This window comes from Marmota monax, unplaced genomic scaffold (assembly GCF_021218885.2).
Source record: "Marmota monax isolate L192 unplaced genomic scaffold, Marmota_monax_Labrador192_F-V1.1 WCK01_AAM20220418_F8-fsc00068, whole genome shotgun sequence".
NCBI classification, from domain to species: domain Eukaryota; kingdom Metazoa; phylum Chordata; class Mammalia; order Rodentia; family Sciuridae; genus Marmota; species Marmota monax.
The window spans coordinates 3,193,900-3,220,938 of record NW_026692352.1 but is presented as its reverse complement, the minus strand read 5'-3'; the positions used below and the strand labels follow the sequence as shown (position 1 = coordinate 3,220,938).

At 40.3% G+C, this 27,039-nt stretch overlaps 1 long non-coding RNA gene and 1 pseudogene across 1 annotated transcript; both read right to left on the bottom strand.

Annotated features, from left to right (window-relative positions):
* Nucleotides 1-13,151: 13,151 nt before the first annotated feature.
* On the bottom strand, nucleotides 13,152-15,316 carry LOC124091241 (la-related protein 1B-like; annotated as a pseudogene).
* A 3,218-nt stretch (nucleotides 15,317-18,534) lies between these two features.
* LOC124091002 (uncharacterized) lies at nucleotides 18,535-24,782 on the bottom strand. The gene is made up of 2 exons (XR_009226583.1): nucleotides 24,026-24,782; nucleotides 18,535-22,016 (listed from the first exon to the last, which is right to left on the bottom strand). It is a non-coding gene; the product is annotated as an uncharacterized LOC124091002 (long non-coding RNA).
* Between the last annotated feature and the right edge of the window lie 2,257 nt (nucleotides 24,783-27,039).

The following is a 27,039-nucleotide window of genomic DNA, read 5'->3' as shown; positions in this document are numbered from 1 at the left end:
GACTGAGTTCCCATGAAACAAAATGAACACCTGTGGGCTAAGGGCCCTGGGGGACCAAGGTTTCCCAGGAAAGACTCGGAATCTTTAATTTCACTTAGAAAGTCAGAAAGAAAAGACAGAGAATCAGAAGGAGAGGACAAAGTAAGGGGGAAATAAAGTCAAGTCCTTATCGTGCCATGACAGACCACAGCGGTGGGAGCGGTGGGATAGGCATTGTGACTTGCAATCTTGGGTTCTGATCTCCCCAGCAAGGAAGGACACAAAGGGCTAAAGAAGCTGGTGTTAATATCTGAATGAAGACAGTGGATTTGGAGTGGCAGTTGACAATTCGGCTAAATCATGGCACCATTACCATCAAGGAAAAGAATCGCACACTTGAGTTTACCAAGGAGGGCCACTGCCACCACAATCCAGAGATGCTCAAAGCCTAAACCAGAGACCTCTCAGGGGAGGGTGGGCAGCAAAAGAGTGTGGGCTACATGACTATGGGATAAGGAAGAGGGGGACTGCTAAAAACTGCTGGGAGTAGTTCATAAGTCATAGACTTATGAACTGCATCAAGCATAGCAGGCCAAGGCAGGCCATGTGGTTTGTGGTCAGGCCCACGTAGGGTGCAGGACCCAGAACGAAGCAGACAAGTTGCAGTATGGAAAGTTCATGCTCAGTTCAGGTCAACTCCAGTCTGACCAACTTTGTCAAATGCTGGTTGTCTGCCTCTCCCTATCAAAGCTTAGCTTAGTAAACTGACCACCTGCTTTCAGATTGGCCCCCCATATCACCCAGTGATCATTTCATCCATCAGATTCTCCTCCATGAGAAAGAGATCACCATTATTTTAACTTAAGAAGGAGAAAGCAGGACATGGTGGTGCATGCCTGTAATCCCAGTGGCTCAGGAGGCTGAAGCAGGAAGATCGCGAGTTCAAAGCCAGCCTCAGCAACTCAGCTAGGAACTAAGCAACTCAGTGAGACCCTGTCTCTAAATAAAAAATACAAAATAGGGCTGCAGATATGGCTCAGTGGTTGAGTGGTCCTGAGTTCAATCCCTGGTACCAAAAAGGAAAAAAAAAAGGAGAAAGACTGGGCCCTCCTGAGAGTAGGGGCAAGTCAGCTTTAGGGGAAGCCTTTATGCTTTGTGCTTACGTCTTCTAACGTTTGGCTGAAAGTGGCATAAAACACAGCACAGCAAAGGGGTAAACAAGGCAGAAATTTGTTTTTCTCTCACACAAATGGGTCAGGAGGCAGGTATTAGGGGGCAGGGTGGCTGCTCAGAGAGACACCAGGGGCCCGGCCTTCAATCTTCATGATTACTCCATCCTACGGAGTGTGGGTTCTTATTCCAGGGGCAAATTGGGGTTTCTGTGTTCCAAGATACCTGATGGGGAATGGAAAATAAAGAAGAAAGAATGAGCACTCACCATCTCTTAACCCATTATGTCCCATCTTCCTATATAGAATTAAATCTTTGGGAACGATCCTGAGACTGCTAGAGGACTGCCCTGTATAGCTCATTAGCCCAAACTTCTTCACATGGCTACACCTAACTTCAGGGAAGCTGGGAAATACAGTGTTTGTTCTGGGGAAGAAGAATGGGGAGAGGGGACCATACACCCAGCTGAAAATGCTGTTAAAGAAAAGTCTTGAGGGATACCAGGGCTGAGACCAGGAAGAGACCATTGAGGCATTTGCCTCAGACACAAAATTTAAGGGGTCACCAAAATACTCAGTATCACAGATAAATATTTGAATTACAGTATTTTTTTCATCATTAGTAACCCATGGGGATTGTTGAATTAGGAGGAGGTTATGTACCTTTAGGGGCAGGGAGTATATAGGAAATCTCTGTCCCCTTTGCCCAATTTTGCTGTAAATCTTATACTCCTCTAAAAAAATAAAGTCTATTTTTTTAAAAAAAGAAACAAGCTGGGTACAGTGGCATATACCTGTAATTCCAGTGAATTGGGAGGCCAAGGCAGGAGGATTGCAAGTTTGAGGCAAACCTCCGCAATTTAGCAACGCCCTAAGCAACTTAGTGAGACCTTGTCTCAAAATAAAAAATAAAAAGGGCTGGAGATTTAGTTCTGTGATAAAGTGTCCTTGGGTTAAATCTTTAGTGCCAACAAAACAAAACAAAACAAAACAAAACAAAACCCAAAGAATAGTTGCATAAAACATTACATATAGGTCTTTCTCCTCTCTCAGAGGACCTACTCTCTTCCTTAAGGATGTACTCTTTCCCTTTTCCCACCTCTTCAATAAATTTATGCCTCTTACTCTGAGTGAAGTGTCTAAAATCTTTCTGGCATGATTACAAGAATTGGGGTTTGAAGAGGGGGTATCCCACTGCTGCAGCTTTGTGACAGACCACTGCCCTGTGACATTTGGTGTTTACCACACAGTTATCATCAATTGCCCCAATTACTTTCTGTTATTTTTTTCCATTCAACTTTTTCTGAACCTCTCTGCTCCACCTCAGATTCTTGGTGACTAGAGGAAAAAATCTTGTGTTCCTTTGGCTAGAACTCACTCTAGTAAGGACCAAAAGATCTCTTGATTGGAACTCAGATGCTGAATTCTTACCTCCTTAGAGGTAAGAGTGGAAGCCTTCATCCTTGATTCTTTTCGGGGCAAAGTTCTCCTATGAGTAATTGAAGGGTTCTTGATAAGGGCACTACACGTGTAGAATCTGAAGGACAATGATCATGAGATTTTGAACCACAACACATGTTAGGGTAAAGAGAACTTTTTCCTTTCTCTTACCCTCTCGTTTTTATGTGTGGATCAACAGATCATCACTGTGGAACCTCACTCAAGACTCAAATCAGTGGGAACTCTAATTTACATGTAAGCACAGGCGCATAATCCCTGCCCTATGTAGGTCTCATCTGGTCACCCGTCAACTGTCATCATGGACTTCTGGACTGCCCTGTTGCTAAACATCCTTAACTTTCCCTGCCCCATCTGATGGAGAACAAGGACTTCAGTCACTCCCCACCCCAACTTCACCCTATCTCAGCAGGCAGCACCCAGGTCTAATTCATGCCCAACTGCCCTAAAAGAATTTAGAGACCTAAGTCTTTAAGGGGGTTGGGAGGACAGTTAGTTAGCTAGTCAGCATGAATCAGTTAGAAGGGAAAAGACAATGAAGGGTGACTGAAAACCACAAGGAGTCTTATCTGATAGGTAAGCACTTGGAAAATGGGGGCCTAGTATGTCAAAACCTCCCCAGCCACAGTTATATCCCCTTTAAAAGAAAAACAAACTATTATTTCAAGATCATGTCATACCCTACCAAGTGGCCTAGACCTTCCCTTATCACAAAACTATCACAACCCCCAAGCACCCTGGCAACTAAAACATCAAGACCCTCACTAGGAAGCTTCAAAGGGTAATAAACTGATTAAGGGGGCAATAAAATGAAGCAAAAACAGGGGGGCTCAATTTTCTTAAAAAATCTCCAATTCTGTGAACACTGCACCATCCTCTCTTGGAGGCAGTCCATGCAATTCCTATGCTGTCACTCAAAGGTCAAAAAGTGGACCTGGATAGGACTCTCTGGAAACTTCCCTGGGACTCCCAATAAAACTGGAGAGCAGGAGGGACACACCATCCTTCTCCTCTCTGAGAGGACCCACTCTCTCCCTTGAGAGTGTTCCTTTTTCCCCTTTCCTGGCCCTTTTAAAAAGCTCATTCCTGTTACTCTGAAAAAAAAAAAAATATAGAATTGTATTGTTGAATTTATATAAAAACATGATATATGTTAGTAAAATGGCTCAAAGGAGGAGGGAGGGAACAAAGCTATATTTGAATAAGAAAATGACATTAGAAGGTAACTCAGATCCAAAGGCAGAAATGAATAGTATTGACCAGGAATGGTGGCACATGCCTATAATCCCAAGGACGCTGGAGGTTGAGGCAGGAGTTTTAGAAGTTCAAGGCCAGCCTGGGCAACTTAGCAGAGGGTGCTGGGGATGTAGCTCAGTGGTAAAACACCCCAGGATTCAATCCCCAGTACTGAAAAGAAAAAGTACTGGAAATGGTAAACATGTAGCTTAATATAAAATACTATATAAATACAGTTTTTTCTTCTTATAGATTCTCTTAAAAAAAAAAACATAAGATTGTGAAAAGCAATAATTGTGACACTTTATTGGGTGTTAAAAAGAGATGATAAATATCAATTATGGCTCTGGGACCAGCTGCAGCAGCAGGAATTGTAGCTCTTTTCTAATCTTCTCATGCTAAATCTTTGCAGAGATGGCAGCTGCAAAGACTTGTGACGGATGGGATTTAACAGAGGGTATTAGAGGATCTCAAGTGCTATACCTCCAGCCCAGGCTCTGGATTCCTGCCCAGTCAACTGATGAGCTGTACAAACCACACACTCACATATGCGCCACCCAGGAGCAAAGGGAAGTTAATGCCCTGTGGAGGAACTTTTGACAAATGGCAGACAGGACTCAATAGATCCACACTTTCCCCTTCTGTTCATTAAGTGGCTAATATTGGATTGTGCTTCAAAAGGGTTCTAACATGGTCACATGGGATAGCAAAACTAGTCACTCACAAGGGCACCTCAGTAATTCACCCCTATATTGGTGTTCCTGTTTCCTCTCTTGCACACTATCACATGCTCTTGATCCCTGTGATCAAATGCCCAAATAAATTAGAACCCAGGCTAGACAATTCACTTGTTTAAGTACAATCTTAAGTAATTTTCCAAAAGAAGAGGTATGAAGAATAGCATCTTGCAAGTCTGAAAATGTTTTTATTCCACCCCTTACCTGACATTGATTAGCTAAATGTAAAATTATTGATTGAAAGTAATTTCCACTCAGAAGTTTGAAAGAACTCTGCAGGTTTCTTTTAATTTCCAAGCTATTCATGAAAAAATTTGGATATGGATTCCATTGGATTTAATCTTTTGGAGGCCTCTATTTCCCTTACTTGTGCTCCCCTCTGTAAGCTTTCAGAATCTTATATTTATTCTTGGATTTCTGAAATTTCACAATAACATATATAGATGTGAACCTTTCAATTCTTTGTTCTGGGAAATTGGTGGACCTGTTTGATAAGGATACTTGGTTTTTAACATCTTGGAAAATTTCTTTTCTTGTTCTCTGATGATTTCTTGTCCTTGTTTTTCTCTTTTAAGAAAGTATTTTTAATAGAGATTGAGCCTTCTGGATTGATTATCTATTTCTATTATCTTTCTTTCATGTTTTCTGATTCCTTGTCTTTGTTCTACCTCCTGGGAGATTCACAATGAATTTGTCTCCAATCTTCTATTGAATTTATTAAAAACTTGGCAAACATTTTTAACGTCCAAGACTGCATTCTTGTCTTCTGATTATCTCCCCTCTCAAACCTTCAACATTTTAAAAATTTTTTGAAGGACAGTTTTAGGTTCACAGAAAAGCTGACAGGAAGGTGCATAGGTATTCCATGTTCCTGTGACTGCTACATTTTTTGTCCTCCCCGATTGCTAATGTCCCCATCAGTTTCTTCACTTTATATAATAACATCTTGTTCTTGTTTTATATCATTCATTCTCCTTAATCTTGCAGACTTCGCTTAAATGTCTATCCACTTATATTTAATAATAAAACCATGGGGAGTTGACTTGGGGGCTTTGGGTACGTGGACTGGGTTTATTTATTTGCACTTTATCTAGATGTGATCCAACACCCAGCGGCCAAGAGCAGACATCTTCTCCCTGGAGTCAATACACATTAGTGGCTATTTCTGGTTCTGACTCAGCTGCATGGGCCTCAACGTTCTTTTCCTAGAGAAAGGCCAGGGGAGATGGGTTGGGTCAAAGCACAACTTCTTTAAATGAATTAGAGAAATGTCAATATGTGACTGCTGCGCCCCTCCCCTGACTCAGGCAATGGCAAGGCCCTGCTGAGGTGGATGGCGCCAGGCGTCCATCCTCTGGAGGAGCGCAGTATATTTCTGGGAATGGGCTGGTTTGTTTTTGTATTCCTTTAATAAGTATAGTTGCGACTTCTCATATGACCATTAAGTATGAAGGAAAAAACATGACTTTCCCAATTAATGCAACTGCTTCTAAAGAATGGATCTGTTTGCTCTAAATGCAATGATTCAGCTGTGGAGCATAAATTGTTAACGTTTAATTAAAAAACCCCTGTAGGAAAAACAGTCAAGGAAGTTTTTGAGAAATTAAATTAAAATCTAGAGAAGAAGAATTAATGTTAAGAAGACAGATTAGTGCTTAGTACAGGGCAACTTGTTCTTGTTCCTGTGCACAATGGTTTGTGCTCTTACTCTTGTTTGATTAAAATTAATAGCCTCTCTTTTCAAGTTAACCACTTGCCGTAACCGTGGCACCGGTTCCAGTCAGTAAGTCAAGAAAGAATAGTCAAGGTATAGGCCAATAGTCTGGGACATTTCTAACTATTATTAGAAGTTAACTAAGCAGAAACAGCTCAAAGCAAAACGAGAACTGAAAGGAAAAATGCTTGCTTATGCATAAGCCAAGATACATTCTTGTATTCTAATTGTAGCTACGTAACACTTTGTTTCTTTGAATAATAATTGATAATTATTATTAATCATATAATAATTATTAATAATAATAATTAATAATAATAATAATAATTCCTGGTTTAACCACAAAGTACTGTGAGCCTGCCAAAATGAAAAGTATATATGATTAACTTCACAAGTAAAGATTGGGATTCAGCACCATCACTTTTGTGTCTGTGTTGTTTCTCTACCCCCTTTCTCTGACTCCTTACCATCTGTTTGTCTCCTGAGACCCCCTGTTGGAGCTGGACTCTGACATGTGACCAGGGCTCAGATGTTTTTGATGGATCCTCTGTACCACACTTTGTCATACCATTCCCAATTACTTTTATCCATTGAAGGAGAATCTTCATTTATGGTCTTGTTCTCTCAAAGCTTTTCCATGAAAAGTAGCTTACCAAACTTTGGCTTGTTTCTCCCAAGACTTAGTATGTGAGCTAAGGGTCTATTTTTTAGCTCAATGAACACAACCACAGTCAAAAATTTAGGAATTCAGAGACTTGCATGGCAGGAGCCCTCTATGACACATGGCTGATGGCAATTCATGTTCTTTTTTTTTGGGGGGGGGGGTACCAAGGATTGAAATCAGGGGCACTCAACCACTGAGCTACATCCCCAACCCTATTTTGTATTTTATTTAGAGACAGGATCTCATTGAGTTGCTTAGCACCTCGCCATCGTTGAAGATGGCTTTGAATTTGTGATCCTCCTGCCTCAGCCTCCCGAGCCGCTGAGATTACAGGCATGTGCCACCACGCCCTGCGTTCATGTTTTTTTTTTTTTAATCAGTGACTATTGGGCAGGAACTGCTTAAGTAACTCTTAATGGTTAGGTTTCATTCTAGAAGCTGGAATTGTACTTATGCAAATAACAGTTAAGTAAACAGTAGAGAGATGGTATCCAGAGAGGTTGGGAAATAGGCCCTATGAATATCTGGAGGAGAGAAAAGGTAATTACTAGAAACTTTGAACATTTCTCAATCTCTATGACCCTGGTTCTGAAATGAAAGAGAATGTGACTGCACAAAAATGTTTATAGAGCGTCCTTTGGAACAGTGTTAAAAGTCAGGAGCAGCCTGATGTCTAAAACCAGAGAAGCAGTTAGCAGTTGAATACTATGTAGTCTCTAAAGTGATGACTATGCAAAAATGTAGGTGCTTATATTTGTATGTGAAATTAAGACTATAAAGAAACTGGAACTAAAAATAGTTTTGTGTTGGGATGTTTGGACTTAGGAGTGAAATTTTAAATTATTTTTTTTTATGAAGTTCTGAGTTGGTTCATTTACAAATACCGAAAGCTTAGCTTTGCCTTTATCTCTCTTCCACACTTGCACAAAGTTTTTGACAGATAGACAGCCAGCAAACCTTAATTCTACACAGAAGAAGGAAACCACAGGCAGGGAGTTTGGACTCCTTTGAGGTTTGGCTGCATCCTCTGAACTGTGGGTAGCACAGTGTTTCTTCTGACTGCTTCCTCTCCTTTTTCAACGTCATTCTTCTAATAAAGCAAAATGAGGTGGATAATATCTTGGCTTCCTACCTGTAAGTCCACTGACTGGTAGCTGAGAGAAGTTTCCTTTGGGAAACTTGATTCCCAAGCTTCCTGTGGGTTTTTGGATCTCTCCTCCCCCTCTCTCTCTTTCCCCAGGCACCTTTCAGCTGCAGAAATGCCCTGGCTAATCCCAGCTCTTTCCATATACATTTTTAAAGCATCAGTATCAAGTTCCATGAAAACTCTGTTGGGGCTTTTATTGGAATCACATTGAGCTTGCAGATGAATTTAGGGGAAATTGATATCCTTATAAAGATTTTTCTCTGTAGAGATCTTGAAAAACTTCTGGTAGATTTATGAGTCCTCAGGACTTAATATTCTCTGATACACCTGTATTCTTTTTTGTTTTAATTGCATTTCCTAGCAACTTCCTGCTAGTGTATAGAAAAACAACTGACTTGAGGATCTGATATCTATAAACGGCTATAATATTTCTAATAACTTATCAGCACATTTGTTTGGGTTTGTTACTTTCAAACAGTGACATTTCTCTGCCCTTTTTTTCCAACACTTTGACCTTAATATCCTTTTTCTTTGTTGTATTGTACTGGCTAGAATCTCCCACATCATATTAAATAAAAATAATGATAATAGGTGTTCTGGTGTACCTTTCCTGGCTTTAGAGGAATGTTTCTAAGTTTCTCCATTTGGAATGAGGCTTCTCTGGGTGTTTAAGAAAAAGCGCAGATTTAAAAATAATTAAAATAGAGGAAGACTAATAGATTAGAGGAATTGGATGGGTGAAGGAGGAGGGAAAAGAAGGGGGTATTACTGGAGTCTGAAGTGGAGCAAATTATACTATATGTATTTATGACTATGCCAAAATGAACCCCACAATTATATGTAACTATTATGCACTAATAAAAATGTTTTTAAAGGTGCAAATTTTCTATTCTATTCTTATTTTTCTGCAATCTCAATCATGATTGAGAGCTGAATTTTTGCAAAGGATTTTTCTGACCAATGACATTAATATGCCTTTTTTTACCCTCTCTTTTAACTAGTTAATACAATGATTTACATTGGGGATTTTCTAATATTAAACCAGCTTTACATATCTGGGTTAAATTCAACAAAGCAATGGGCAATTTTTTTGTGTGTGTATGTGTGTGTGTGTGTGTGTGTGTGTGTGTGTATATATATATTCTTGAGTTAGATTTGCTAATGGCTTAAGAATTTTTTATATTCATATTCATGAGTGGACTGGGCCTATAATTTTCCTTTTTTGGATATATCTCTGTTTGATTTGGTATATCATGACTGAATTAGTCAGGGTTTCCAGAGAACTAGAACCAAAAGAATGTGTTTACAAGGAGGTATGTAGGTAGTAGGTAGGTAGGTAGGTAGATGGATTGTAAGGAATTTGGTTCATGTGAATATGCAGGTGGGTAAGTCCCCAGATCTTCAGAATGAGTGGTAAGCTGGAAACCCAGGGGATCCAGTGGTTTAGTTTCAACCTGAGCCTGAAGTCCTGAGAACCAGGAGAGTAGCATGGTGCAGTTCCCTGTCTAATGTCCATCATTTTTTCTAATATCCAAGAGATAATAGTACTTATTTTAAATTCACAGACTTAATTTACTTTTTTTTTGTGTGTGTGTGTGGTGCTGGGGATTGAACCCAGGGCCTTGGGCATGCAAGGCAAGCACTCTACCAATGGAGCCAGCCCAAATTCACAGACTTAATTTTTTAGAATAGGTTTTAGTTTACAGAAAAATTGGATAGATGATGCAGGAAGCTGTGTATTCTGTACACAAAATTTCTTCTATTATGAGCATCTTACTTTAGTTGGTATATTTGTTTCAATTAATGAGACCTTACTGATACATTATTATGGACCAAAGTCTATAGTTTATTCAGATTTCCCTAATTTTTACCTCATGACTTTTTTCTGTTTGGGGTTCCCACCAGGATATCTTAACACATTTTGTTGTCATGTCTCCTTCAGCTCCCCTTGGCTGTTTTACTTTTTAAGATTGTCTTTGTTTTTTATTGCCTTGATAGTTTTCAAGAACACCGGTCGGCTCTATCGCAGGATGCTCCTGATCCTCTGGGTCTCCAGTAATCTTCTTTGCTCTGAAGTCTATTAGACCTGATTTTGTTTTAGTCAGCTTTTTCTCTGCTGTAAACAAAAGACCTGACAAGAACAATTTTAGAGGAGGAGAAGTTTATTTGGCACTTAAGGTTTCAGAGGTCTCAGTCAATTGGCCAATTCCATTCCTCAGGGCCTGAGATGAGGCAGAGCATCATGGTAGAAGGGTGTGGTGGAGGAAAGCACTGGGAACATGGCACCAGGAAGCATAGAGAGCTCTTCTCAATGAGAAAAAAAATAGAAACCCTAAAGACACACCCTCAGAGACCACCTCCTCCAGTCACTTCCCACCTGCCTACAGTCACCACCATATGATCCCTATCAGGGAATTAGGGTGCTGAGATGTTTAAACCTCTCATAACCCAATCATTTCACCTCTAAATTTTCTTGCTTTATCTCACACATGAGCTTTTGGGGGGATGCCCCATCTAAACCATAACAGATAAAATTACTCAACTTTCTGGCTTCCAATGTTTCTCATGCAAAATGTGTGGTCATTAATTGTTTCACCCTTGTAAGATGTCATTTCTCCTTCGCAGCTTTCAAGATTCTTTCTTTGGCTAGTCATGGTGACACATACCTGTAATCCCAGCAGAAGATTCAGGCTGAAGCAAGAGAATCACAAGTTTGAGGCCAGCCTGGGCAATTTAGCAAGATCCTGTCTCAAAATAAAATAAAAAGGGCTGGGGTGGTAGAGCACATCTCGGTTCAAATCCTCTGTACAAAAAAAAAAAAAAAAATTGTCTTTAGTTTTGGGAACTTCAATATGCGTAGATGTGGGTTTCTTTAGCTTTATCCTACAGGATTTGCTCAACTTTTTAACTATGTAGATTTATGCCTCTGCCCAAATTTGGAAATTTTTCAGCCATTATTTCTTCACATATGCTTCCGCCCCACCATTTTCTTCCTCTTCTAGAAGTCCATGACACAAATGTTACATGACATCTTTTGTAATAGTCTTCGGGAGCCCTCGGTCTATGTTAACATTTTTTTCAGTCTGTTGTTCAGATTGGGTAATTTCTTTTTTTTTTTCTTCTTTTTTTAGAGAGAGAGAGAGAGAAAATTTTTTTAATATTTATTTTTTAGTTTTCGGCGGACACAACTTCTTTGTTTGTATGTGGTACTAAGGATCGAGCCCGGGCCGCACGCATGCCAGGCAAGCGCACTACCGCTTGAGCCACATCCCCAGCCCCAGATTGGGTAATTTCTGATGTTATGTTTTCCAGTTCTCTGATTCTTTCTCTGTCCCTTCCACTGTACTGTTGAGTGTGTCCACTGAGTGACTTTTAGTCTCTGTTATTATATTTCTCAGTTTTAAATTTTCCACTCGTGTCTTTTTCATATCTTTACTCTCTTTGTGAGATATCCTGTTTTTTATGTTGGAAACGTGTTCATAATTGCTCATTAAGGCATTTTTATGATGCTGTTTTATCTTTGTCAGATAATTCTAAAATCTCCGTTACCTTGCTATTGGCAAGTTGTCTTTTTTAAATTCAGTTTGAGGATCTTCCTGATTCTTGATTTGTATTGTGGATGAAATGTTTCTTCCTCCTTAGGTTCACAAATTGAACTTCTAACCTCAATTAGATGGCATTTGTGCATGGGGCCTTTGAAAGGTAATTAGGGTTACATGAAGTCATGAGGGTAGGATCTTGGTCTGATGGGTTTAATGCCCTTATAAGAAGAGGCACCAAATTGTTTGCCCTCTCTTCCTCTATTTGAGCACAGAGGGAAGGCCACAGAGGGCCCAGTGAGAAGGCGGTCATCTGTAAGCCAAGGAAGAGAGAGAGCCCTCACCAAGAACCAAACTGCCCAGTTCCTTCATCTGGAGACCTCTCAGCCTCCAGAACTTGAGAAATAAATTCAGTTTAAGTACCCAGTCTTGTTATGGCAGCCTGAGCAAACTAATATAGGATAACAAGTGATATTCTATTTAAACATGGAAAATATAGGCATTATTAGACTTAGGATCTTATTTAAACCTTCTTTTTCAGCTGGAGTCTTTTTATGATATTTCTCCAACAATTTAAGGTATGTGTGTGGGGGCTGTTACCACCTCATTATTGCCAGAAGCAGGTAGAAGTACAAGTTCCCCACCCTGTCTCCAGCCTCCACTCCATTTACACGAATGGAGGAGGGCTCCTCACTCCTGCCTTGTGGAAATGGGATATCAGCACCTGACACCACCACCCCCATTCTCCCTGGCACCAGCAATAGGGTGAGAGCCTTGTTACTGCTCAGCAGGGATGAAAGTCCCAGCTCCTAACTTAGTCTTCTCTCACTTTTCCCCAGCAGGATGCTGGGTGGAGACATTCACACCACCCGGCTTGGCCTTTGCAGGCGTGTTTGGTGTCTGGCTGGAGTACAGTAGTTCTATGCTGCTGCTTTTCTGGTTTTTTGGCTAGACACAGCAGGCTTTAGTCCAGGCTTTTGGAGTCTGTGCCAATTGGCATTTCTGGGATACATGAGGTACAAAGAAAATGAAAGGAACTCATCACTGTATCATTCCTTCCACGAAAGTCCTTACCTGGTCTGCCTTCTTCTTTACTTCTTTCAGAGTCTTTTGTTTATTTTACATAAATGAGGATTTAGTTGTAGTTAATAGGATCAATGGAGATGGTTACACCCACTCCATCTTCAGGGAAACCTATATATTGAATTTTTAATTATCATTATTTTCTGACTGTGTTCCTAAAAAGTCTATTTTTTCTTTATTTCCAAGTTTGCCTGGTAACTCCTTATAATTACATAATTCTTATTCCCTGCACATGTTTTAAAGCATTTCTGTTGTTTAATCAAAATTATGAAACATGTTATGTCTGACAATGTCATTACTGAGATTTCTTTTGAATTTCTTTCTTTTTTATTATTTTATTCTTATAATTTTATTAATGATGTATAAATGGTTAATGAACAGGTATCATCAACTTGACTGACCTAAATTAACCATCCTGTGGGAAAAGTATTTATATTATCCAACTCCCCAGTGATTGTTCATAAACTGGTTTAAAATGTCATCTTGGAACCCAAGTTTAGACAATAAAAAAGAAAAAATCTAACTTTTACAGTTGGTCATTATATCTTCAAAAAACAAACACCCACAATGTCACATTTCTTCAACTTTAAAAACACTTACCCAAATTGCTTGCTGGCATTAGAAGCACAGAACTGACAAAGGAGTACAAGATAAAAATACCTGTGAAACTGTCCATCAATTAATGCTTCACTGAAGGGCAGGACTCATACTGATGTATCAAAAATACATTTTGAAGAGTCATGGAACAAAATATCTTTGTTGATTTCTTAAATTTATTGCTCCTTTAGCATCTGCATTAATAAATCTTACAGTCCCTGTGCAACATCTTCACATGTGAGTTATGTAATTTGCCGTAGTTAAGGACAAATCAATAGGAAAAAAAAAAAAACCCTAGCAATCCGGGAAACTACTCAGTCCTCTCTTTTTCTGCTTTGTTGACCTGGACACAAGTACATACACTTGGAAACAAAACACAGAACCTTGCAGTATTTCCATAATGATAATAATTAGCTTCCCCTGCAAATAAAGTAGCCCATGGGGCCTAAGTCCAGTCACACAGAAAATGGCAGGCAGCTCCTTGAATAAATAACAGCAGCAGTTCTCTGGTCTCTCATCATCACGAAGGTAGTCATCTCTGCTATTGTGCCACCTGAGGGGATGGCAGTGGACACTCTTGCACAGAAGACAGTCTGGTGGCTTTCATCCCTGCAGCCCAGCTCATTTCAATATTTACAATGCATTTGAGTCACCTGTTTCACTGCACATTCCCATCAGATGACAACCAGAGCATCCGTAGATCATCACCTTGACTGTATGTGAGCAAAAGTCTTGGCCTGGTTTGAACTCTGGACAATCAATCATTCATTTTCTGTTGGTAGCACATTTTTGGGAGGAGGGCCTGGATTGGCCATTTTTTCTGGTTCTATCTTTTGCCCCATTTTCTCATCCACAACTTCTACTTCTGCGCTGTTCTTCAAAGTCTCTAGAATGAGATTAAGGTCTGTGGTGAGAGCCTAGACATGGTGAAATCCAGCAATCATGGAAACAGGCAAGAAACCCTGTTCATCCATCTTTCTCCAAAGAAAGAAGTCATATTCCAAGTTTTGCATACTGAAGTGATATTCAACTTGGCACTTACACATTAGGCAGCGTTTCTTCCACAGGATACACCCATACATCTGTGTCCTCATTGTAATACGTCACCCTGGGGGGGTTAAGTTCTGTTTGATATGGCCGATTTGTCCTTTCATCATGCTCTCAGTAACTATTCAAATAATCAAAGTTCACTTGAGGGTCTCCTCTGCCTGTCCTCTTCCTCAGCCTCCAAAAGGACCTCGGTTACTATCACCTCCCTCCTTACACTGGATGTGCCTCTTGATCATCTCTTTTCTCTGTTTCTCTTCCAACCTCTCCTTCATTGATTGCTTCACTGAGCCTCATCCTCTCTGACATTTTCAACAGAACCATCTAATTGTGTTTCTTGGTTTTCTTTTCTTTCATGTTACTTCTCTTTTCAACCTTCTCTACTTTTTCTTTTCTGATTTGTGGCTTCTTATTTCCTTGGCTGTTGACACGCTGAGACTGCAAAAAGGTTCTTCCAGTGTTCCCTAATTCTCCTGGTATTGGCCAATTTGCTATATCACTGAAATCACTGGCCTTGTTAGTTTTCCTTGTCTTGAGTTTTCTGGCTTTTATAACTTTGGAGGAACCGAGCTCAGCTGCCATTTTGCCAGGCCACATGCAGCAGCTGACTCCTTCCTTCTGAATCTCTTCTGATGTCACTTCTGCTAATTCTTGCCGATGGCATCTTATTTCTTTATGTGGTTACTTTTCTTTTTAATTTTATTTCTAAGACTTAAAAAGATTTCTTAATTGAAATATAACTTACAGGGCCTGGGGTTGTAACTCAATTGTAGAGCACTTGCCTAGCACGAGTGGGGCACTGGGTTTGATCCTCAGCACCACATCAAAATAAGTAAACGAAATAAATGCATTATGTCCATCTACAACTAAAAAAGAAATGAAAAGACTATAACTTAGATCTCTAAAGTGCATGAATTTTAAGCTCTATAACTTCATTTTACCTATGGAACGATCACCTAGATCTAGATAAAGACTATTTCTGGCATCCCAGAAGAGTCCCTTGTGCTTTCTCCCAATCAGTACCTACACCAAAAGTAATCACTCTTCTGATATCTGTCGCCATACATATGTTTTTACTGTTTTTGAATGTCATATAAATAGAATCACAGAATTTGAACTTTTTATATCTAGCTTCTTCCACTTAACATTAAATCTTTGAGATTCATTCATGATTTTCAGGTATCATGTTTGTAGTTCATTATTTCTCATTGGTGAGAAAGGCTTGTATCCTAAGTCTGTCCCACAGGTCCACTTGGTAAAGACTTGGTTCTGCTGTGGCACTATTGGAAGGTGGTAGAGCCTTTAAGAAGTGGGGCTTAATGGGAGGTCTTTGGGTCACTGGGGGTATGTCTGCAAGGGATAGTATACCGTGGCCCCATCTTTTTCTTTTGCTTCTTGTCCGTTCGGTGAGCAATTTTGCTTTGCTGTATAATGTCACAAGCCCAAAGTGATAGTGTCAATCATGGACTGAAACTACTGAAACCATGTGCCAAAGTAAATCTTTTCTCTTTTTAAGTTGATTATCTGAGATATTTGTTATAGTAGCAAAAAGCTGACTGACAAATTTTTCAGATCTATCATATATTTGTATGCAGTATATATGTATATTGATGTTAATATATGATATTTTGAGCTGGGTATGGCGGCACATACCTGTAATGGCAGCTACTCAGGAGGCTGAGGTTGGAAGATCACAAATCTTGCCTGGGCAATTTAGAGAGACCCTGTCTCAAAATATAAAATAAAAAGGGAAAAAGGCTGGGATGCAGCTCAATAGTAGAGTGCCCCTGGGTTCAATTTCCAGTGTAAAATATATACATATATAATTTAATTTATATACATATAATATAAGCAGCCTAGAATGATTCATGTTGCAAATATCTGTTCCTAGTTTTTTTGCTCTCTTAATATTGACTTTTGATGATCAGAAGGTTTTTTGCTTGTTTGTTTTTTGTTTTTTTTTTTTTTTTTGATACTAGGTATTGAACCCGGGGGTGCCACTAAGTTACATCCCCAGCCCTTTTTGTTTTTTATTTTGAGACAGGGTCTCATTAAGTTGCTGAACAATCTTCCTGCCTCAGCCTCTGGAGTCACTGGGATTACAGGTGTGTACCACTGCAGCCAACCAACAGAAGTTCTTAATTTAAATGAAATTCAACTGATCAACCTTTTATGTTCTTTTAAAGAAATGTTTTCCATCTGTATTCTTCTAGAAACTTGATTGATTTGTTTTAGTTTCATATTGAAGTCTAGGGTCCATACTAAATTAATTTTTGATAATTGGGAAAAGGTGTCAAGGTTTCTATTTCTCAGCTTAGTTATCTCATCAATGCATTTTAATTTTTTTCCATATTTTTATTGATGAATTATATTTGTACATAATGGTGGAATTTGTTGTTACATATTTGTACAGGACACAATATAACAATATAATTTGGCCAATATTATTCCCCAGTATTTCCCCTTTCCCCACCCTCTCCTCCCTTCTCCCAGTTTTTCTGTTTTGTTTTGTTTCATTTTGGGATACTGGGGCGTTTCCCCTATTCTACTGATCTCCCTTGGATTTTCTTGAGATTCCCTCACCTTTCTTTGCCTTTTTCTTCCTCATGAGAAGTATATTATTTCTGAGTATATTATTTCTCTTCCATCCATTTTCCTGCAAATGACATAATCTCACTCTTTTTTTTGATTGCTTTTTTTAAATTTTATTTATTTATTTTTAATTTTTTATTGTTGGTTGTTCAAAACATTACATAGTTCTTGATATACCATATTTCACACTTTGATTCAAGTGGGTTATGAGCTCCCATTTTTACCCCATATACAGATTGCAGAATCACATCAGTTACACATCCATTGATTTACATATTGCCATACTAGTGTCTGTTGTGTTCTGCTGCCTTTCCTATCCTCTACTATCCCCCCTCCCCTCCCCTCCCCTCCTCTCCCCTCTTCTCTCTCTGCCCCCTCTACTGACATTCATTTGTCCCCCTTGTATTATTTTTCCCTTTCCCCTCACTTCCTCTTGTATGTACTTTTGTATAACTCTGAGGGTCTCCTTCCATTTCCATCCAATTTCCCTTCTCTCTCCCTTTCCCTCCCACCTCTCATCCCTGTTTAATGTTAATCTTCTTCTCATGCTCTTCGACCCTACTCTGTTCTTAGTTACTCTCCTTATATCAAAGAAGACATTTGGCATTTGTTTTTTAGGGATTGGCTAGATTCACTTAGCATAATCTGCAATCTCACTCTTTTTTATGGCAGAATAAAACTCCAATGTGTATATATACCACATTTTCTTTATCCCTTTGTCTGTTGATAGACGCCTAGGCTAGTTCCATGGTTTGGACACCTAAGTTTGGTTCCATTGTCAACTGTGCTGCTAAAAAACATGATCTGCCCATTTATTTAAAAATATTGCTGATAAACTGGAGTGTAGTCTTTGTCATAAATCCCACACATACATTTATGTCTGTTGCTGGACTCTCTATTCTACTTTTTAGGTTGATTTGTTCTTTGTTGCTGTTGTTCCCAGAGGAGCAATAAAAAGTTGTATAAAGGAAATGTGGATGAGTCCTGTGACCTTCTCTCTGAGAGGCATTTATCTCTCTTCCATGTTTTTTTTTTTTTTTTTTTTTGTACCAGGGATTGAACCCAGGAGCACTTAACCACTGAGCCACATCCCTGGCCCCTTTTTTATATTTTATTTAGAGACAGAGCCTTGCTAAGTTGCTGAGGCTGGCTTCAAACTTGTGATTCTTCTGCCTCAGCCTCCCAAGCCACTGGGATTACAGATGTGTGCCACCATGCCTGGCTCTTCCATGGTCTTACACGTGCATGTTCATATAGTGTGAACATACTGAAGTTTTTTAATGACTTGGGGAGATGCTTACTTGCAAAGTTCAGAGATTAGAATACAAATTTAACATGCAAAACTATATGACAGTGATAATTACTAGTAGTTTAGCCTTTACCAAGTAAGGTGCTCTGCTAAGCGCTTTACATGTATTAACTCATATAATCCTCACTACAGCCTTAAAGGATGGGGCAATTTTGCTTCCATTTTCCAGATGATGAAATGGAACACAGAGAAAGTGGAATTGCCCAGTGACACTGAAATATCCACAGATCCCAAACCCGGAATGAACCACACGAGACACTGGCTGCAAAAAGCAGGAGGCGTTTATTCTCACACAGGCGCCTGCGGGTGCACAGCAAAACCTCAGCCGGAGCTTCGATGAGCTGGCACACCGGGCTTTGGGGTATAGATCTTTTATATGGAACAGGTGGGTTAGGTCTTAGCTTAGCACAGCAACAGCCTTCCTATTGGTCCCTCTGAATTCAGCAGTTGAGTCACCTAGGGGGGTAAACTTGTTTTTCAACTTTTTGTTCTCAGAAAAACCATAAAATTGCATTCTGTCCTTTCAGTTCCTGTTTTTAAACCTAGTTCTCAAGTTTAACCAGTAGGACTGTCTAAAAGGAACATCTTGTGATAGGGGGCCCGTTAGGGTTATCTACATGGAACATCTTGTGGTAACATTGTGCAACACCTGAGGTGCTACATGCTGCTGGAGGGGTTTTGACATGGGGGTTGGGTGAGGGAACATCTTGCAGCTTCAGGGCACAGGGGTTAGTTTTCCTAATGTTGGGCCTGGGGCCTTGGGGTCCTTCATTCCCCCCTTTTTTTTTTATATCATGGATATAATCTTATATCCATTGACCCATCTGCTCGGATTCCAGCATTATTTTAGCTGACGGCTCAGCATACTGGTTGGGGGTTGGTATTTACTATTAATCTAATTTTGAATAGGACCCCAGGGTCATAGGCAGTTTTATGATATACTCTCAGGCCCCATTGTTTTTTTTTTTTTTATCCAATCTTTTGATGCTTTGCCTGCCTGAGTAAAGGTAATGTTTAAGGGGTTGCAGGCAAATGCGGTACATGGCCCTGCCCCGTACCATTTCAGGCTCCTGCAAGAGTCGGCAGAAAGTGGGGGATCCTGTTTTGTTTTTGTTTTTTTTTTTTTAAATTATATTTTTTGTCCCCGATAATACTTGTCATGTCTGGCTCACAGATTGGTTGGGGTTAACTGATATGGGGAAGACACAGCACAAAGCAAGAAAAATTAACAGCGAGTGAGTCTTATCTTTAGCGGATTTTGGGTACGTTGCAACTTCCATTCTGGATCCGGAGAGGTGTCTGCGGACTCCTGTGGATGTGCAGTCTTCACGTGGGAAGCATGGATCTAAGCAGCGATGCCGTCCACTTTGAGTGCAGTAGGAGTGGTCAGCAGGATAGTGTAGGGTCCTTTCCACCGCGGTTCGAGGTTCCTGCTCTGGTGCCTGCGTACCCAGACGGTATCTCCGACCTTGAAGGGATGTGGCAGCAAGGGGGTTTTAAGTTCCTCTTTGTATGCTGCGGCTAGAGGCTTCCAGACCTCATTCTGGACCAATTGCAAAGCATGCAAATGAGTCTGCATAGATGGGGTGAGGGAGGCATAGGTTTTAGTTTTATAAAAGTTAATAGCGGGAGGTGGGGCACCGTACAGGATTTTAAATGGGGTTAGTCCATGTGGGCCTGGGGTGTTTTGGGCCCCATACAAGACTAAAGGTAGGAGTTGTACCCAGTCTCTAGTGCCAGTTTTAAGTGTCAATTTAGTTAAAGTCTCCTTAATGGTTCTATTTACCTTTTTTACCTGTCCTGAACTTTGGGGTCTATAACCATAATGTAATTTTTAATTAATCTCCAATGTATTGGCTACCGCCTGACTTACCTGGGAGACGAAGGCAGGCCCATTAAATGTTTTTTTTTTGGTCCTCATTATCAGGATCAAAGGGAGTAAACCTCCGATAAGCCTCTTTTAATTTCTCTAAGAAGGCTGTCGGAGTTTCCTCTGACCCCTGGATAGTCTGTCTTACCTGAGCCAAATTGGTGGGCTGTCGCCCTGCTCCATGGAGACCCCCCTGCTCCATGGAGACCCGCTATGAGTAACTGGCGATAGAGATGTAGGTGGTTCTCACCTGCTTCAGTCGCATAGTCCCAGTTTGGCCGGGTTAAAGGAAAAGCTTCGTTAATCAAATTTGTGAGTTGGGTGGGGCGCCCGTCGTCCCCTGGCACATTTTTGCGAGCTTCCAAAAGAGCCTTTTGTTTTTCCTCTGTGTCTAATAGAGAAATCTTTAATTCTGCTACTTAGGGCTGGATAACCATATTAGCAAACATCAAGTCTACCTGTGTTGTCTAGAAATAAAAGCCTTAGACTAAAACTATTCTAGTAGTTCCTTTGACAGTTATCAGGCATTTCTGTCTAAGAATCTCTCTTGTAGCCTCCAGTCTATTTATTTATGGAAGTTACATTTAATTATTATTATTATTTAAGATGTCCAGGAACAGCTGTGCTTTGGCTTTGACTGTCTTTGCTAAGTGTTTAAGATGAAGCAAGTCAAACTGACTTTTGTTTCTACCTATTGTTTACAGTCAGCTGAGTTATCCTGGGAGTCCTCGGGAACTTCATAGCAGTTTTTCAGTTCTGCTAGTGCCATTTGCGCTAGGATGGGTCCAGGCCTTGTTTGACCATATGGCTTCCCTCAGAAGCATCAGGGATGTCTCCCTTTTTTAATGACCCTCCTCTTTACAGCAAATGCACCATTTGGCTTTCTGTCCTCCACTGGTCTCATTAATCTCCCTGCTCAGGAGGTTATGTGGCCTAGAGTTGCTGAGCCCTTTGGAGAAGTCCCCTATTCCCTGATTCAGACTGACTCAGAGGGCAAGAGCCAAATATTGGTTTTCTTGGCCCTTTTAATTTAACTAATTTTAAAAACTTGATCTTAAACATCCAGCAAATAAGTTAACAGCCTTATATTAAGAGCACTGGGCTTTAATGTCTATCTCTCTATCCTGTAGGTGATAACTCTTTATCTTATGTTGACCCAGGTTGTGTTCTTAAAGCAATACCTCTTTAGAATATTAATAGGCAATCCTTAAACCATCTATAAGCAAACTACAAAACAAAACTAACTAGGGTAAAAACATATTTAGCTTATATAATAGCTACCTTGAATTCTGGCAAGGTTATACATCATAATTTCCTGTTTGAGATCCTAGTAATCTTGGCAAAAACCTACTTTTGGACACAACTTTAACTGTACTGAAATCTGGCTTACTTTTTTTATAGCCATTTTCACATGTAGTGAGATGGGACAGAGCCTTATCTCAAGTAAGGCAGGGCTCTTTATAAATCTCAAGTACTATAGTTCTGAAGCTGATCATTTTACAAAGTTTACATAAATTGTTGTTCAAGTTTACATGAACATTAGCTAACACAACATAATATCACACCTAAAATATGAATTAAAGGCTGAAAGCTTTTAACTTCTTGTAGAAAAGTAGTAATGTACTTTTGTGTTTTGCAATTAAACCTTCACACAGATTAGGCTCTTATTAACTTAAAAATACATAAATTGTATCTTAGAGTAGAAAGTAACATGGAACTGTACATATCTTATTGATAACAAGTTCAGTTATAGAACACAAATGATATAATGGAATTTTTAACATTTTTTTTTTAAGCCTAAAATTACCATACAACTTTAGAACACCAGCTTGATATAATGTTCTTTTGAAGCTTTTACCTTACAGACTTGTATACCTGGAAGATATGAACACATTAATAACACCATAATTACATAAATTTTTTTTTGTTCACATTTTGAAACAATACTTGTAAACTTTTAAATTTAAGCAGAGTTAACATTTTATTAGGGCCTTTTTGAACACCTAGAGAAACTTATAAGCTTAATTTTGAGGACATCTTTACTTTTATCTGTTTACCCAATCTAAATTGAACCGTTTGAATCACGTGAATTAAAGATATTTGGATCTATTTTTAATTTTTTTTTTCAGGCTACCCAGTTCAAAATTGAAACTTTTAAAATTTTTTATCCCAAGTATTTAAGTTTTCTAGCATGAACTATCTGAAATCAAACTAAACAATTGTTTAAACCCAACTTTTAACTGCAAGATAGTGCAATGCTTTAGAAACCCATTCAGATACCAGATTGTTACAATAAAAAATTATTATTATTATTATTATTATTATTTTTTTTTTAGACACACATTTAACCTAGATTATCTCTAAGAAACAATCAGACAACCAGATAAGAAAATATCTCTCCAGGTTTTGAACTTTCATTTAATTATGACTTTTATCAGTGGCACCATAGACTTTCCTATGAGTGGACCAGATGTTTTCACGTAGGGGCAACTATAGGTGTAAAATCAAGGGTCTCAGTGTGACTGGCTTTATTGCATTCAGTGTCCCTTTTTTTTTAAGTAAACAGAGATTAAGTAAACAGATCCTTAAGATGTAGATAAGGACCCAGGGAACTCCCCAGAGCTAAATGGCTCTGGCAGCTGCTGGGAGTCCCTTAATCCTATCTTTCACCCACAGGATCAGTTCCTTTAGTTTAGGTATTTTTTTTTTTTTCTAACTTGTTAGTAGCCAGCTCCCAAAAAGTCCATCCTCTGCTTGCAGTTGTTTCAAGTGCTAGGCTTCCCCAAGAAAGCAGAGTGGGAACTCCTTAAAAGTCCCCTTGAGAGTGTCAAAATTTGTGACTGAAAATTTGGTTCCCATCTCTAAAGCCAATTAACATTAATTTAATAATGAGGACAGGGCTTTGAGAAAAGTCAAAGCGAGATGTCAAAGCTGTTAAATCCCCAGCAGGCATCTCTATTTGCACTCAAGCCGGTTATGGGGGGGGGAAGAAAACATTGCTTCCCTAGTCTCAGTATTTAGCCTTAGATAGAATTTATCATCCGCCTTGGGCTGCATTTCCAAGCAGCCCGACTCCAGGAAGACCCGTTCGCTTCCTGGGGTGGAGGGGCCGGGAGGAACAGGGACGGGACAGATCCGCCATACCGCCGGGTGGAATCCTCCCGGCGGACTGCGTGGATCCCACCCATGCAGGAGGGGATTCGCAGAGGTCCTGAAAGGTTAAAAGCCATGATCTGGATGGCCATGCGGCCCCGGCTGAAAGACAATCTCTGACTTTGCAAATTAGAGAGAGAGATGGAGGGACTCTCCTGGGGGCCATTTAACTTCGAGGGTGGGCCAATATTGGCCACTCCGTGGTACAGAGTGTTACCCATTTTTTCTTTTTGACTGTCACGGACAGGTTGTCTGCCCGATCTTGAACGTCTTGCCAATGATCTAGAGTTAGGCTCAAAGGGGTTGTTAGTGATTGTCCCATGTTATTCTCAGAGAGGAAATAGAGAGACAGACACAATGACACAAAAACGAAACCAAACAGTGAGATCGCTGCGCGGCTTCGGTGGAAACCGAACAAATCAGATGGCCTGGGAGAAGTTTGTACTTCTTTGTCGCCTACAAAAATGGTGTAACCCTCGGAAACACCGGGGGCCCCAAAGAAATGGACCCTTCTGATCCCTGGGACGTCTCCCAGGGTGGCAGGGGAGAAGTCCGAGTTCGTCAACTCCTTCTCAAGCTGCCTCAGAATACTAAATGACAGAACTGCCTCAGAATACTCAGAATACTAAATGACTATGCCTAGGATCATATAGTCTTACAGACGCTGCGCGGAACAAAGAACAGATAACCAACAGGACAACAAGACAGTCAGTTTGAGCTGGCCAGCTTACCTCCCAGTGATGTCGGGTGTCCTCCGGATAGGGACCGGGATCGAACCGGAACCGGGATCTTGGATCTCGGTGGAACCTCCACAATGAAATATCCACAGATCCCAAACCCGGAATGAACCACACGAGACACTGGCTGCAAAAAGCAGGAGGCGTTTATTCTCACACAGGCGCCTGCGGGTGCACAGCAAAACCTCAGCCGGAGCTTCGATGAGCTGGCACACCGGGCTTTGGGGTATAGATCTTTTATATGGAACAGGTGGGTTAGGTCTTAGCTTAGCACAGCAACAGCCTTCCTATTGGTCCCTCTGAATTCAGCAGTTGAGTCACCTAGGGGGGTAAACTTGTTTTTCAACTTTTTGTTCTCAGAAAAACCATAAAATTGCATTCTGTCCTTTCAGTTCCTGTTTTTAAACCTAGTTCTCAAGTTTAACCAGTAGGACTGTCTAAAAGGAACATCTTGTGATAGGGGGCCCGTTAGGGTTATCTACATGGAACATCTTGTGGTAACATTGTGCAACACCTGAGGTGCTACATGCTGCTGGAGGGGTTTTGACATGGGGGTTGGGTGAGGGAACATCTTGCAGCTTCAGGGCACAGGGGTTAGTTTTCCTAATGTTGGGCCTGGGGCCTTGGGGTCCTTCAACACCACCAATACACAGTGGACCTAGAATTCAAACCCAGGCTGCCTGGTTTCAAAGCTCATACTGGTATCCAAAAGTACTTAGACCAAGATACATGCTATTTATCTCTTACTACTCTTCACCCTTCCGGCTATTAGGGAACAGTTCTTTTCTAGCCTCCAGGCTAGAAAAGAATTCAGTCTAAATGTCCCATTCCCATGGAGGCCTGTCCTGACTTCTTACACAAGTCTGGCTTTCCCTGAAACAATCTTACAACTTCCTGTCTTGTGCTTCTCCTTTCTAGCCCTGGACACATTTTTTATTCACATTTCCTTGGCCAAGTTGTTTAAACAGCTGTCTTTCCTGTTCCTTTTCCTCTTCTGTGGGCTTCATGAAAGCAAGGTCTGGGTCTGTCTTATTCACCTTTGTATGCTCAGAACAGTGCCTGATGCACAGTAGTGCATGCAAGACTCCTGTTGTGTAGCAGGACAGCAAAGAGGCCAAAGGAGGCAGAGCTTGGAGATCCCTTTCTCTGTGTTCCAAGTTGGATACAGTGGAAGGTGCTGAGACACATAACCCTGAGTTCAAACACTGATTTGGTGAGCTGTGCAAACATGGACTATGTATAACCCTAACACTTTGAGATCTGCTTTCTCTCCTACAGTATGGAGTTAAGAATATCACCTCATGCCTACGAGAAGTCCTGACACATAGTGTGCATCCAGTACACTATGTTGAGCATTTTTAGAACTAAATATGAATTTTCAAGTTTCTAACTCCAATGTATCTCTGTCTTATTGTTTTTGAAATTATTAGATAGTTAAAAAAATAATATTTATATCTCTTAGGATTATTGTGAGGATATATAAGAAGACAGCCCACACAATACACAGAACCCAGTGTCATTTGAAATAAATGTTCAGTAAAGCTTAACTGTGCTTCTATTATTATGAGTGAAGCACCTTCTGCAGGGCCCTGAACACAGTAGATACTCTGTAGATAGATGGTGCCTAATAGTATGAATTGGTCCTGCCAGTCATGCCCCGCTGCTGCTTAGAGGACAATGTTGGGCCCTGGATCCAGGCACAATTCTGTTCCAGAGTTGGTGCTGTGCGATCGCCACCCAGTGGCTGCCATCTCCTACTGCAGCATCAGGCACAAATAATAACTTGCTCTAGGTTTCCCCTTCTTGGCTCCCTTAATACCTTAAGAACCTTCCTCCCAGCAGAGGGAAAGGCCAGGTGCTAGGGGAAAAAATTCACCAAATTACATTGTTCTATTGAGTACATGTATGAATATGTAACAACGAATCCCACTATTATGTATAATTATAATGCACCAATGGGAAAAAAAAAAGTGAGGGGGGGGAAAAAAGAACACACCTCCCTCTGCATGCCCTTAGAAGCCAGGAACACTGGAAACAAAAGAGGGAATAGGCTTGAGAGATAATTCTAGAAGGTGGACTCACTAGGACATGGTGACCACTTATATCACTGGGGAAGGCAAATGGATTTGTCTAAGACAGAAGCTCAACTAGGGACATTTGGCAATGTCGGAAAATGTTTTTGGTTGCCACAGCTTGAAAGAAAGAATGTACTGGAAAATAACGTGTGGAGACCACTGATGCTGCCAAATATCCTACAATGCGCAAGACCCCCCTCCCAAATTATCTAGTCCCAAATGTCATTAGCACAAAGGTTAAGATACCCTGGTCTAGGATGATTCTCAGGATCTTATCCAGGCATTCCAAACATCAGGAAAACTCATGAAAATGCCGTCAATTGAGGTATCACTAGTTTCCATCTCAAGAATCAGGTAAATCTGGGGAAGACCCTAGCCCCAAACTAGCATAGCCCATAGAACTCTCTAAAGTCATAGAAGGGAAACATTATTACCTATCATTTATTTCTTTAACTTTTGTTTACAGTCACAATGTGTATTTTTCATACTATTGAGGAGAGGGTATAGGTATTAATCACATTGAAGGACTTAAACATGACCTACATCTCATTAGCTAGAAAGTCTTAAAATGGGTCACATAATATTATAGTTCAATTAAGAGATCCTCTGGATTTCTATGCAGGAAAAAAAGCAGTAACTGAACTAAGAAAACAAAATTCTATTTCTCATGTTTCCCAATATTTGCTATAACAAACTTGGGTAGCAATCAGATCTCTGTCCTTCCTTTTGTATCTGTCTACAATGAAGAAAATAGACAATCAGAAAGCAGGGGAAGAGTACATTCACAAGGAACAGCAGGAAACCAGGCAGGAGAACCAGGCACTCAGGGTCTTCTTTTCTTTCTAGAAAGGGAAGAAATATTTCAGAACATAAATATTTCAGAACATTTCTCAGACCTTTCCAGTTTTACCTCAATAAACCAGGCAGAGGGGC